This window comes from Mercenaria mercenaria, chromosome 11 (genome assembly GCF_021730395.1).
Source record: "Mercenaria mercenaria strain notata chromosome 11, MADL_Memer_1, whole genome shotgun sequence".
NCBI lineage: Eukaryota > Metazoa > Mollusca > Bivalvia > Venerida > Veneridae > Mercenaria > Mercenaria mercenaria.
Window position 1 is genome coordinate 75,509,508 of NC_069371.1, and position 12,195 is coordinate 75,521,702.

Below are 12,195 nucleotides of genomic sequence, written 5' to 3' on the forward strand. Positions count from 1 at the left end.
AGTGGCTATAAATATGTTCGATAAAAATGTTGAAATAGAGAACATCATAAAAATGTTTTTGGTGGAAATTAGCAACTTCCGGAGCAAATTCAGTTGCGGTATTGGTAACTTCCTGGGGGGAGTTACTTCAAGTTATTTTATTATCCGAGATTTGATTCTAGTTAAATTTTGCGACCTCTTGCCGTTTTCAGTTTATTTCCGGTTTGAACATTTTGACTTTACATAATTTGTGCAGGCGTTAGTGACCATTTTTGAGAAATCCTTGTTTTTGTTTAACCGCGTATAACTTTCTTTTAATGAAATGTAAGCTTCGTTGCTTCGAAACCCGACTGTTAATAATTTGGAAGGAAACAGCTCTGAAGTCACTGCCAAGCAATTAGATTAATTGTCAACATTCTGAACTGGATTATATTCATTCACTTGGTATGTAGAACTAAACCAACTGTATAATATGTTTATATTTTCTGTTAATTGAAAATTCTTTCATGTTGCAGACGATACTTCTTTCATTTCTTGAAGTAAAAAATTTCACGGGAGATTTACAATAAGGAAGAATTAAGGTAGCGGACCCGTAATGACTTTCGGCAATTTCCGTGCGTCTACGTATTCTCCGTCGGGGGAGTTCGGCATTCTTCGGTTTGAACGGAAAGCCAGCTGCTCTTGGCCTAACTATAGTTAAGGAACCTGCGTAATGGCGGACAGGTTTTTGAACACTAATTTTTCACTTGGCATGGCCAGAGAGGTCTAAATAAAAGCCGGTTTCTGTTTAAATTGCATTGTGGGTGTATTTTTGACATTTTGGTAGAAAAATTGGGAGAGGAGGTTGTATTTGGTGAACAGTCTAAGGAATCTTGACAAGAAACTGCTCAGCTCTGAGCAGTAACACCTCAGCAGGAATACAGTTATAATACTCTACAGACCCTTTGATCTAATATACCGTGACAGTCAGCTGGTGGTCAGCAATCTGAGGGATAGAGTGGGGCTGATAAGAATTACAAGCACACAGCAGAAGCTAAACAATATTAAAGAAGACCTATGGGCATAATTTATACATCAGTTTAGCAACAATTATCTCATGATTTATTTTGAGGATTGCTTTTGTACATACAGTTATTGCTAATAAATGATTTTGCTGCTTAAAAATAGTGTCAAAATTAAAGTATAAATTTAAATTATCATTCTAAATTCTGTTATATTTTAATTTCAGTTTTTTTTTCAATGTCAAATATAGGTAAAACATTGCTAACAATCAAAGGCCCTAAATAGTTATAGTTAATTATAATATGTAGAGTCTCTGTAACAAAATATATATTGATAACAATTAGTAACATTTTATGAAAAGGAAACAAAATATGAGCAGCACCATGAAAAACCCAACATAGTGGCTTTGCGGCCAGCATGGATCAAGACCAGCCTGACATTTGAATAGGCATAATAAGAAGGATGCACATGTCTTATAATGTCTTATTACATGTATAACGCCAGACGGGAAAGTAATGAATTTGGCGTTCTTGAGTCTCCTGGTCGACATTAATTTAAACATCGGCCTGACCTCAAACATTTTTATGCTTTTACAATAAAAAAACGACTTTTCATGTTTTTAGAACAAAAAAGTAAAAATAAAAAGCAATAATAATTAAAAGTATGTTTTAAATTTAGCCAACACAAAATACATTTTTTTCTATATTTAACTGTAGAATATTAATGATCATGATTTCTTAATTTTTTTAATCAACCTTTTGAAGCTTTAACTCTTACTATGTACCTTGTTAAGTTTCTACTCTATTTTAAACTTGCCCATCTTTCAATTTTGACAGTACCATTTATAGTTTATAGGGATATTAATTGAAAACTTACTAACTGAATTGCAAACAGTCTAGATCATGATCTTGATCTGCAATGGTCGCAGAGGCAAATACAATTGCCACTGCAATTGCCGCTAGCATAATATTTAGAGTTAAAATTATTTAAAGTACATAGTTTTGAACTTTTGACCTTGCTTGAACAATAATTTAGCTACAAGCTTTCTTCTCAATCGAGCTAAAATACATTAATAAAACCTAACAATTACATGCATACAATTTGTACATGTATAAATACATGTATGTAATATATTAATTACATACACACCCACGTAGAAGCCATTTCAACAAGGAGGGCGGGGGTCATATTATCATGGGGATCAGGGAGGACACAAATATGAGTCTGGAAGTATGGGTTCAAACTTATAATAAAATTAAATATATCCACAGATGAAATTAGTATAAGCAGTTTAGATCCTGAGCTTACATCATATCAACACTAAACTTGTTGGAGGTGGGGCAAACTACACACTCCCCCAAGCCCCAGTCTGATGCCCTACTCCCCTTCCCTTTGTCAAGTATGTCCAATAAATGATACATTTATTATATTTGCACATAAACTGTAGTGTCAGTGTAACATGCACTTCCATAATCAATTTACGTAATATTTGATAGACTTAGTGGTTAATTCAGAGACCTTTTTGTGTGGTGCTTTCATGAATGTTGTGTTTTGGTGCTTTTTAGACATGCTTGGAAGCTCACCGATATTGTAAAATGTGCATCTGGACTGGGACTGAAGTCGTACACATCACCATTTTAATTTTTCTTCAGACAAAGGGTTTCAAATTTTGATCAAGAAAAAAACATAGAAAGTTAATGTGTTACAGCTTTTTAGATTACAATTTACCAAGATGTTCAACATTATATCAGCCTCCAGTGTTGGGTCATAATTCACTGTGGTCAGTTAGCTTGTCAGTGATAATGAGACAACATGCTGGGCAGCAAACTGCAGATATTTTCTGTATCTGACCAAGATTCCTTAGACTGTGAAGTGAAACTAAATTTTAGTAGGAGTAGTACTTCCAGGTCACAGCAATGTGCTTTTGATGTGATTTTACAGTAAGCAAATGTGACAAGAGAAATCTCTCTTAGAAGATACATGACCCCTACTTTTCTCTTCATTTTATGTCAGTTTTATCATAACTCTTTAAAATGAAGTAAGGATTTGTTCTCTAAAATGGGTCTAGCTATGTTTGGTAGGTCATTAAAAAATGTCAGTTTTATATAGAATATATAGGGAATACTATTTATGCTAGTTTGACCTCTTATGAGCTAATCATCGTCCGGAGAATGCCGATACGCCCTGCAATATTCCGTAATTTCATGGAAATTACAGATTGCCATTACAGGTCTATGTACTACAAGCAGGTGGAAAAATACTTTTGTCTTTTCCACGCGAAAGAGTGAAATATACCTAAATATTTCACTTGAAAGAGTAAAATTTGTTTAAATCGCTGAATAGACAATAAGAAGAAAATGTGGTTGTTTTACCTGTAAGATCAAAAAAGCTTTCCCTCGTTAACACCAGATCTTACATTTTCATTCGTGACCTTGTCGTTGAATGTTATTTCAGTTCTACACCGAAACAAACAAATATGTACATTTGAGCCGCGCCATGGGAAAACCAACATAGTGGCTTTGCGGCCAGCATGGATCCAGACCAGCCTGCGCATCCGCGCAGTCTGGTCAGGATCCATGTTGTTCGCTTTCAAAGCCTATTGCAATTAGAGAAACTATTAGCGAACAGCATGGATCCTGACCAGACTACGCGGATGCGCAGGCTGGTCTGGATCCATGCTGGTCGCAAACCCACTATGTTGCTTTTCTCATGGCACGGCTCATTAATTACCGATCATGATTTGCATTTCCTTACAATACTTCATTATGATAAAAACATAATAAGTGTCTTCATTTCACGGACACGAAGATATATTCAACACGGTTATGAAACTGTACGGAAATGCCTCGTTTTCAAACATCTTTTTTTAAGTGTTCCGAATCCTTGTACATTTATTCTTCATTTCTTGTGTAATTTACTAATATGTTGTGCTGTACTAAACACTTGGTTTTGGAATTTTCTATTTGCCAGCTTCCAATTATTATCATGGGTTCATTAAACCATCTTTATATCCCCTTTCCAGATTGTTTTCAATCAATAATGGAGAATTAATGATCATATAGAAGCTATTGGGCGACATTTAGCTATAATTTCATACCCTTTTTATGTGCTCGCTTCCGACAGAATTGATTTTGATATTCTGCGGCGTAGTTGTTATTTCTGCGGATTTTTTTTTTGCCTTTTTTTTTAAAACGGGGGCACCTCTTACAGAAAGAAGTGGGGAGGTTTTGTGCTCCCCCCTCCCTTACTCGTCTCTTACTCGTCTCTCAAAACTAGGGTGGTCGTGGCGGGTAGATACTTATACAATAACTGGTATATATAATAGAAAAATGTTGAATTCGTAGAAACATGTTTTCGTTGTGTTTTAGCAGCGTTGGTATAGTTTGGAGATCAGTCTTGGAACCGATACTGTGTCTATGTTACATATTCATATATCCCTATCTAATATCTGACGGATGATAATAAAGTTTGACGTCGATGTATGCACAATCATCTGGAACGGCTCAGACGGATTTTAGTGAAGTGAAAACCAGAAAACAAAACAACAACAACAAAAAAAAAACACGAAAGATGTATTGCACTGAACGACGCCAGTGTCTACTTTTAAGCTGTTGTTTTTGTAATGTATTGGGAAAGCTTGGGTTTTAATAGAAAGCAATTTTCCTAAGTTAGAGAAACCTTACATCTATAACATCCTTCAGTTTTTGACAGCAGACGACATTCTAATGTTTATTCAGTTCCAAGGATCGATCTGCAAGGAGATATTGCAACAGTTTTTGAAGTTGGCTGTTATATATGTTTTTTTATTTTTCTGTGTGGAAAGACATAAATCGGTTTTATTCAATACCTGATGCATGCGCGTCAGTGTAATAACTTCCAAGGAAGATATTAGTCCGACACGTTTTACATCCTTTAAGCCTACAGTGAAATTAATCTTGAACGTTCGTTTAAAATTAAATTATTTAAACAGTGTAATTTTTCTGTTACCAACGTAGCTTGGAAAGAAACATATTGCTGTAAATCTAGGCATATTTATGATATGGCTGTTTAGGACGACATTCTTGTCTATATATATTCTCGTCTATAGTATACCCGCCTGTCACGCGGGAGACCGTCGGGGAATCGAACCCCGGTCTCCCGCGTGACAGGCGGGTAGTCTTACCACTATACTAACGAGGACCATAACAAATCAATGCAATACGTTTAATAAGTTGATACCTATGCCAATTAAGTGCGCATTATATTATTGTCGTGGTTTTATCAAAATTTTGCGGTTAAGACGGGGAATGATTATCCACCAAACATTATAAGGTTACACATTCTTATCTAAAGTAGTAACTATAAAGTTACTACAAATTATAGAGCGAGACGGCCGGGTTTTCTTTTCCCCCAATCGATAAAGTTAATTCCCAATGGCTGTTTGTACAGCGCCGAACCGCTGTGAAAGGCCTTTGGTCAAAACTAGCTTTTATGCAAATAGAGCCGCTATTGTGGACGGGAAATTATGGCCTTTTCATGAGAGAGAAAATTCGTATTGGATTGCCGCAGATAGATTGATTGTATCAAAAATATTGCAAAACAAATATACGAAGGCAAATGGAAATAATATCAGCACCTCGTTGCTTGAAGGTTTTGTTAAATACTCCATTAATTATGTACATTTAGAAGAAAAAGAAATGATGGTGCAAAATACGAACAACTTTGCTGTTGAAATATTTCATGGAAACAAAATTGCATTGAATTAAATTTCAGATTTCACTACATTTAAGAAAGAATGGTCCTAATACCTGTTAAGAAGTAATGTGTTCAGACTTCTTGAACGTTAGGAGTTTCAAAAAGAAAAGATATGTACAAACTGCTAGTGACCTAAACGTACCAAGCTTAAAAACAACATGTACATGTATTGTACACTTATAAAAAAAAACGAAAATAAAATGATTTTTTAAAATAAAACGAAAATAAAATGAATACCGTATAGATAAAGAAACACAACTTAATTAGAAACTTTCAAAATTCAGTTTATTATCAGTGTTTTAATGCATTTAGTTTTAATAACTGATTAACAGTAGTGTTTTAGTTTTAAAACAATTGTCTATTTATTTCTATGCATTTGATTTAATTTTATGATATTTTGTCGGTGCAATCATATTGTCTTTTAACAACTCTTCAGAGAGTGGCAATGTACTTTTATGCACATTATCATATGTTGGTTCTGATTGCAATACATTTATGTACATTAATGAGACAATGAGACAATGGTGAGACATTTATAAATAATAAATTCCCGCCTTGAAAGAGAAAACAGTGCAAATTAATAATCAAAATCAATGCGAAATAATTTCCATTTGCATAACGTGATATCTTACTTAGATTTATCGATGATTTTTAAAGTCAAACTTCGCGTTTATACGAACGATCGCGTAGTTACACATGGTCATCCACTAATATGAACTTCAGAAAAAAAATGTTCTTCAAAATATTATTATAATTGATTACACCAAAAATCTTGTTTTTATGAGTTATTACTAACAAATCCTTTATGTACGTAAAGTAGACTTTTTAAACGATTCCAACAATGGGAAATAAATATACTTTATCCTTTCTTATTCTGAGCGCAATAATATATACTTATTTTCCTAAAGACAGTTTCTTTTTGGCCTTGAAATTTCATTTTACACCCAGATGTGATCGCCGCTCGTGGTGATATTTTTTCTCATCCTTTTCAGTTTCGGAATCAATATAAATAACTACAAACTGTAGCATGTTGAGAACATGACAAATGTTTCTCCTTCAAACCTTCGATTTAATACAGAATATTAGTGTCAGGTTGATGTATGGCCGCTTGTATGCAGAGTCGATAAAGGGAGATAATTTTCTCGTTTTATCAGATAATGTGTCACGTGACTGTTACAAAAATGGCCATCAGCGCGGGCGTATTGGCTATCGTATATTGTTATCTATGAAGGCCGCTGTAAATCTTTATCTTACAGTGTAACATTTAAACGAAGGTCAGTAATATTACAAGCTGGCATGTTTACGTCAACATGCATAGTGCTAGTCCATTCATTTTCCGCAGTTACATAACGTCAAAAAAGGGAAATACGTGACAATATTTCGCCGCAAGATTCTTAGAAAACATTCCATTTTTATCCGACGATAAAAGCTAAACTTCAATAATTATGTTATGATTCCATTTAATTTGCCGATCAGAGTAACACAATGATTTATAGTGTTGATTAACATTCTGCAACAGGTGCAATTCTCATGACTGTACTAATTTTACGACTGCACCGGTAAAGATAACAAAACTCGTGCATTTTCATAGTGTTTTTTTCTCTCAGTCTTTACAGAAGCTGTGTTGTAAATGACGGCCGGATTTATCAAACAGACAGTTATTATCTAGCTCCTGTGACGGTTTCCCCATTAAAAGGCTGATGAGTTAAACAGTTCAGGAAAAACACGAGAGAAAAACTCAGCGTGATCGTGCACAGAACGTGCATTATCTTACATTTTATTTCATACGCTTTTTTGAAGTAAATGTATCATATTTATCTACACCGACGGAGGAAATCAGTCAAACAATAGCAAGATATTTCATTTGTTTTTATTCTTTCCTTCTTAAATAAAGAATAATTATAATTGAGTGTTTTGGAGTAAAGGAAAAAACGCGAAAACGTTTAAAATACCGGAATAATTGTATGAACAAAGACTTGAATAATTACGCTGATGACGTTTTATGACGTTTATTATCTGAAAGAGCAAAATGTTATAACGTAACTCCCCTGTGTGAGATTTACGACTTATTTACATTAAAATATGCGTAGAATCTCTTTGTGTGAATTTAACTGAACGTTTTGCACAGCAGTAAAAACATATACCGGTATTTCTTGAAGTTTGACAATTTTGACTCTTGAAATTTATGTGCTTTTTGTGTAGTTTAATTTCTCATATACGTTTTGTCTTGGTTAATTGTCTTTTGTTTTCTAAAGATTTTCCCAAAAATTGTAAGTGCATACCATTTGGCTTGACAGTCAGATTTATAGTTATAGGGTGTTTATTTTTTTATCCCTTTTCGACTGTAAAAAAAGTAGTTTAACCACAGTTGATACGAGTCTCTGAATTTCAAGGTAGCACTTGTGTCGGCGAATACCGCGGTTACCGTTCCGTTTTTACCCTGATTCGAACCTGTGCTTGCATGGTCAGATTTGTCAGTCGCACTCTCGCTACAAATTCCCTTGCCAGACAGTTAATTAAAACAATTTATTAGCAGTTAGAATTGTATGTATTATTATTTTTTTTTTTTTTTGTAAAGAACGTTAGTTTATTTTTGCCAAACTTTAAATCATGATACTGGTTTAGATATAATTTTTATCTAAACAGACTCGGATAAGAAATCTTCTGCAGGAAGTTTATAAAATATTTCTTTGCTTAAGATGAAACAAATCTTCCAGTTATAAAAAATGGGAATTGGCGAGGTTTCATCCATATTTCTGTTAGATGATCAAACTTCGTAAATGATAAATGTGTATTCTGCGAAAAATGCATATGTCATGCGTAACCGAATACAACTTCTAAAGATGTCTGACACGTGCACTGCATTTTAAAACTCATTTGAAAGCCCCATGTCTTTTTTATTTATAAATTAATCAATGATTTATATTTTAATGAATACGTTGAAAAATATTTTTGTACCAGTGTTTTAGCGTCTTACTTTCTCTTATAAATGAATTTGCACATGCGTTTTTAACATGTATGTTCCCACTCCAAAGTAAAAGCCAAATGAAACAAAATATATCTTTGAAATCATAAATACTGGTAGCATTTTTGGTGATATTGCTCACAGAACAAAACTTTTTGTAACTTGCATTTTGAGCTTTCAGAATTATTACCATTTTACCAACACAAGGCGAACGACATAGTATATATGGTTTTTATCGTCAAAGGCAAAAATAATTGAAAAAAAAAAATCAACAGCAGCAACAACAACAACAACAAGAAAATAACAACAGGAAATTGATGCATTTTAATTACATCTGAGACTGTTGTATTGCTTGTTCATAGAATCCGATTAGTCCGAGTGTAGTATTAAATTTTGCTGTTCTAAGAACGGTTCTAGGAAATTATAGCTTTCTAGAATGAAGAAAAGGTTGCTAACAATTTCGATGATTTGTTGCATAGCTTCAGATTGACTAAAAAGACAACAACAAAAAACAGGCGCTGCTGAACATGCGTGCATGTATAGTTTTCATTAGATGAAGTTTTTTTGTTGAATAATTATTGTGTGTCGTACACGACGGTCGGTTATGTTAAAATTTCTTCTTGATTTTCTTAATAGTACTGAATTCTTCCTTCTTTGCCAGTATTTGAAAAATAATGTTTCAGAAGCAGTGATTTCCATGAATTGTTTGGTAATATCGGAAATGATACTGGTCGCGAAGGATTTTTTTTTTCATTTTCAGTATATCTGTATTGCTGCACTCTTACGTTCTGTAAATACTGTATTATATATATTTGGTAATATTCAACATAAATATTGTTTCAGATTCGCGTATCAGTTATCAACTAAAATTCTGTAGTCATACAATAATGAAGTTTAAACATGAATAAATTGTATTCTCAATCAGAAACGTTATTTATAACAACACATCAGACATTCAGATTCCTATTGTACTATAATTTTAGGCTTCATCGCAAATCTCCTTTCACTTATTTGAGAAGATACGTCGGGAAAAAGTTTGCAGCCCTGCTATTATAGGAGATTTATGTACGGCATCGCAAGCATTAACTATTCCCGCGGAGAGCTTGTATTTCTATTGAAAATATCGATCCGACTCCGCCACCAGCTCCTGCCAGCTTGTTTAAGAAAATTCCATATGACGCAGTAGAGACAGTGCGAAAATTCCAGCATCAGAAACTGTGACTGGTGTCTGCACGGCATTCACGTGTGGGCTTTAAAGAGATTCAAGAGTGTGATCTATTTTAAATACACTGAAAAAGCTTTCTCAGGAGTTTATTCCTTTGACCAGCAGGCAATGCATCGCATTATATGTAATTTTGTAATGCCATCATAACATTTTATGGAATGAAATGCTCAGATTTCGTATCGAAAATTCAGACAATAAGAGAATAGAACAGAACAGAACAGAACGGAACAAGTAATTTATTTATACATGTACATGTGTACATCATCAAATGTATCGTGAACGTAATAAAATAGCTATAAATCAAAACCACAAAATTAATGAAGTAAATTAAATAGGACGTTCGCATTAAACTAAATTATTCCGTAGTGATTACGGTTAAACTTGATTTATTCATGCAAAATACATATTTACGATACATATAAGCTGCAAGCAAGACAGAGTAGAAGGCTTTGAGCTTGTTTAAAAACTCTTTCCTGGAATATAATTTTCCATCAATTAATATGAATAACGACATAAAAAAGTACTAATATCAGAACGTCTGCATAATGTTTTTTAGAAAGTAAACGCGTTCATTTTGTAAATTGAAGTAACTAAATAAATAAGAGTGTCATATATATGAGAAAGTTTGTATTAAAAACTGGCTCTGAACAAAATTTTGATAAAATTAAAATACAAGTGTACAAATCATTATTAGACAGAATAGTGGAGCACGAGAGAGTTATTCAGAACAATGTTGAGAACAATGGGAGAAAGATAGAGGCGGTCACTATGGATTGATGGTTAAAGAAATTCTAGAAGACAACGCGCTCTTCATAATTATGTAGACAGATTTATCAGCAGCTTCGATTTTCTGTAAAATGTATAAGTAATAATATTGTGTTTTATAGTAACAACGTTTTATATACTTGTAGTGTCATTGTGAAAGTTGTCTGGTTAAGATGTTTGGAACGCAATCTGCAATTTGCAGATATACATGGTAAATATAAAATTAAGACGACGCCGTCCTATATCGTAACAGGAACAATTCGCGGACACGGTCTTAGATAATGTACGTCCGTAGTCTTACACAACCCTGCACACATGCCTCTTTTTGGCGCCAAAAACCTTCGGGTTTTTTTTTTTCCAAAACATAATTTAACTTTTCAAATACTGATGATGGCAATTTCTTCATTCATATCTGAGTCTCATACAGTGTCAAATAATCGAGGCAGCGTATTATTATGCAGATATATTACTCTTTAACGACATGTAATTTGATGTTCAAGTTTTCATGATTGCTTCAAAAAATGAGATTTCGCTACTGCATTATTGCGCGATATAGCTTGCATGATATAAATTTAATTTTATCTCCACGATTGATTATGTTTCTCCATTTCATATCATTTTAGCGGTACAAATGGTGCAGTGTTCTTGATTGAAATTTTTGCTATTTTGATAACAAAACACGAGGAGCATTGCATTCGTTTAAACACGCTCAAGGACATTCATATCTCATCTTGAAATCATAAATGATAAATTATACTCTTCAACTGACTGTATGACGCATACACAAATGTCAAAAATGCATTATATCAATGCTGAAAAAACTCGGCCTATTTTTTGAGGCGGAGGCTTTAAGTGTTTCGTTCACCTGGAAGTAATTCGGTCTCAAGATCAAGGTGATAAAAGCGCTTTGTGAAGAGTTTGTCTAATTGTTTGCGGTATTTTTGGGCGGCATCTCCTAACAATTTAATGACATTTAGCTACCTTATACATTACTGTAATCAGAAACTTTCAACTAAAATAATTAAAAAGATAACGCTCTAAAATTTTGCATCTCTTTGTAATTAGTTAAAAATCTCCATGCCGACGACCCGACATTGTTATATTCAGGTCTTGACTAGCCGGGGAACTATTACCCGTAGTTCGTGACTAGTCGAGGAACTATTACCAGTAGTTCTTGACTAACAGAGGAACTAATAGTTGTAGTTCTTGACTAGTCGAGGAACTATTACCCGTAGTTCTTGACTAACAGAGGAACTATTACCCGTAGTCCGTGTCTAGTCGAGGAACTATTACCCGTAGTTCTTGACTAACAGAGGAACTAATACCCGTAGTTCTTGACTGGTCGAGGAACTATTACCCGTAGTTCTTGACTAGCAGAGGAACTATTACCCGTAGTTCGTGACTAGTCGAGGAACTATTACCCGTAGTTCTTGACTAGCCGAGGAACTATTACCCGTAGTTCTTGACTAACAGAGGAACAAATACCCGTAGTAACCGTATTGTTTTTTGTAGCAACAAATGCTTT

General features: G+C 34.0%; 1 protein-coding gene across 2 annotated transcripts in view; it reads left to right on the top strand.

The window, feature by feature from the left end:
- Positions 1-12,195, top strand: part of LOC123532960 (protein suppressor 2 of zeste-like) — a 64,531-nt gene that overhangs the window by 29,709 nt on the left and 22,627 nt on the right. The gene's annotated exons all lie outside the window — the stretch shown is intronic.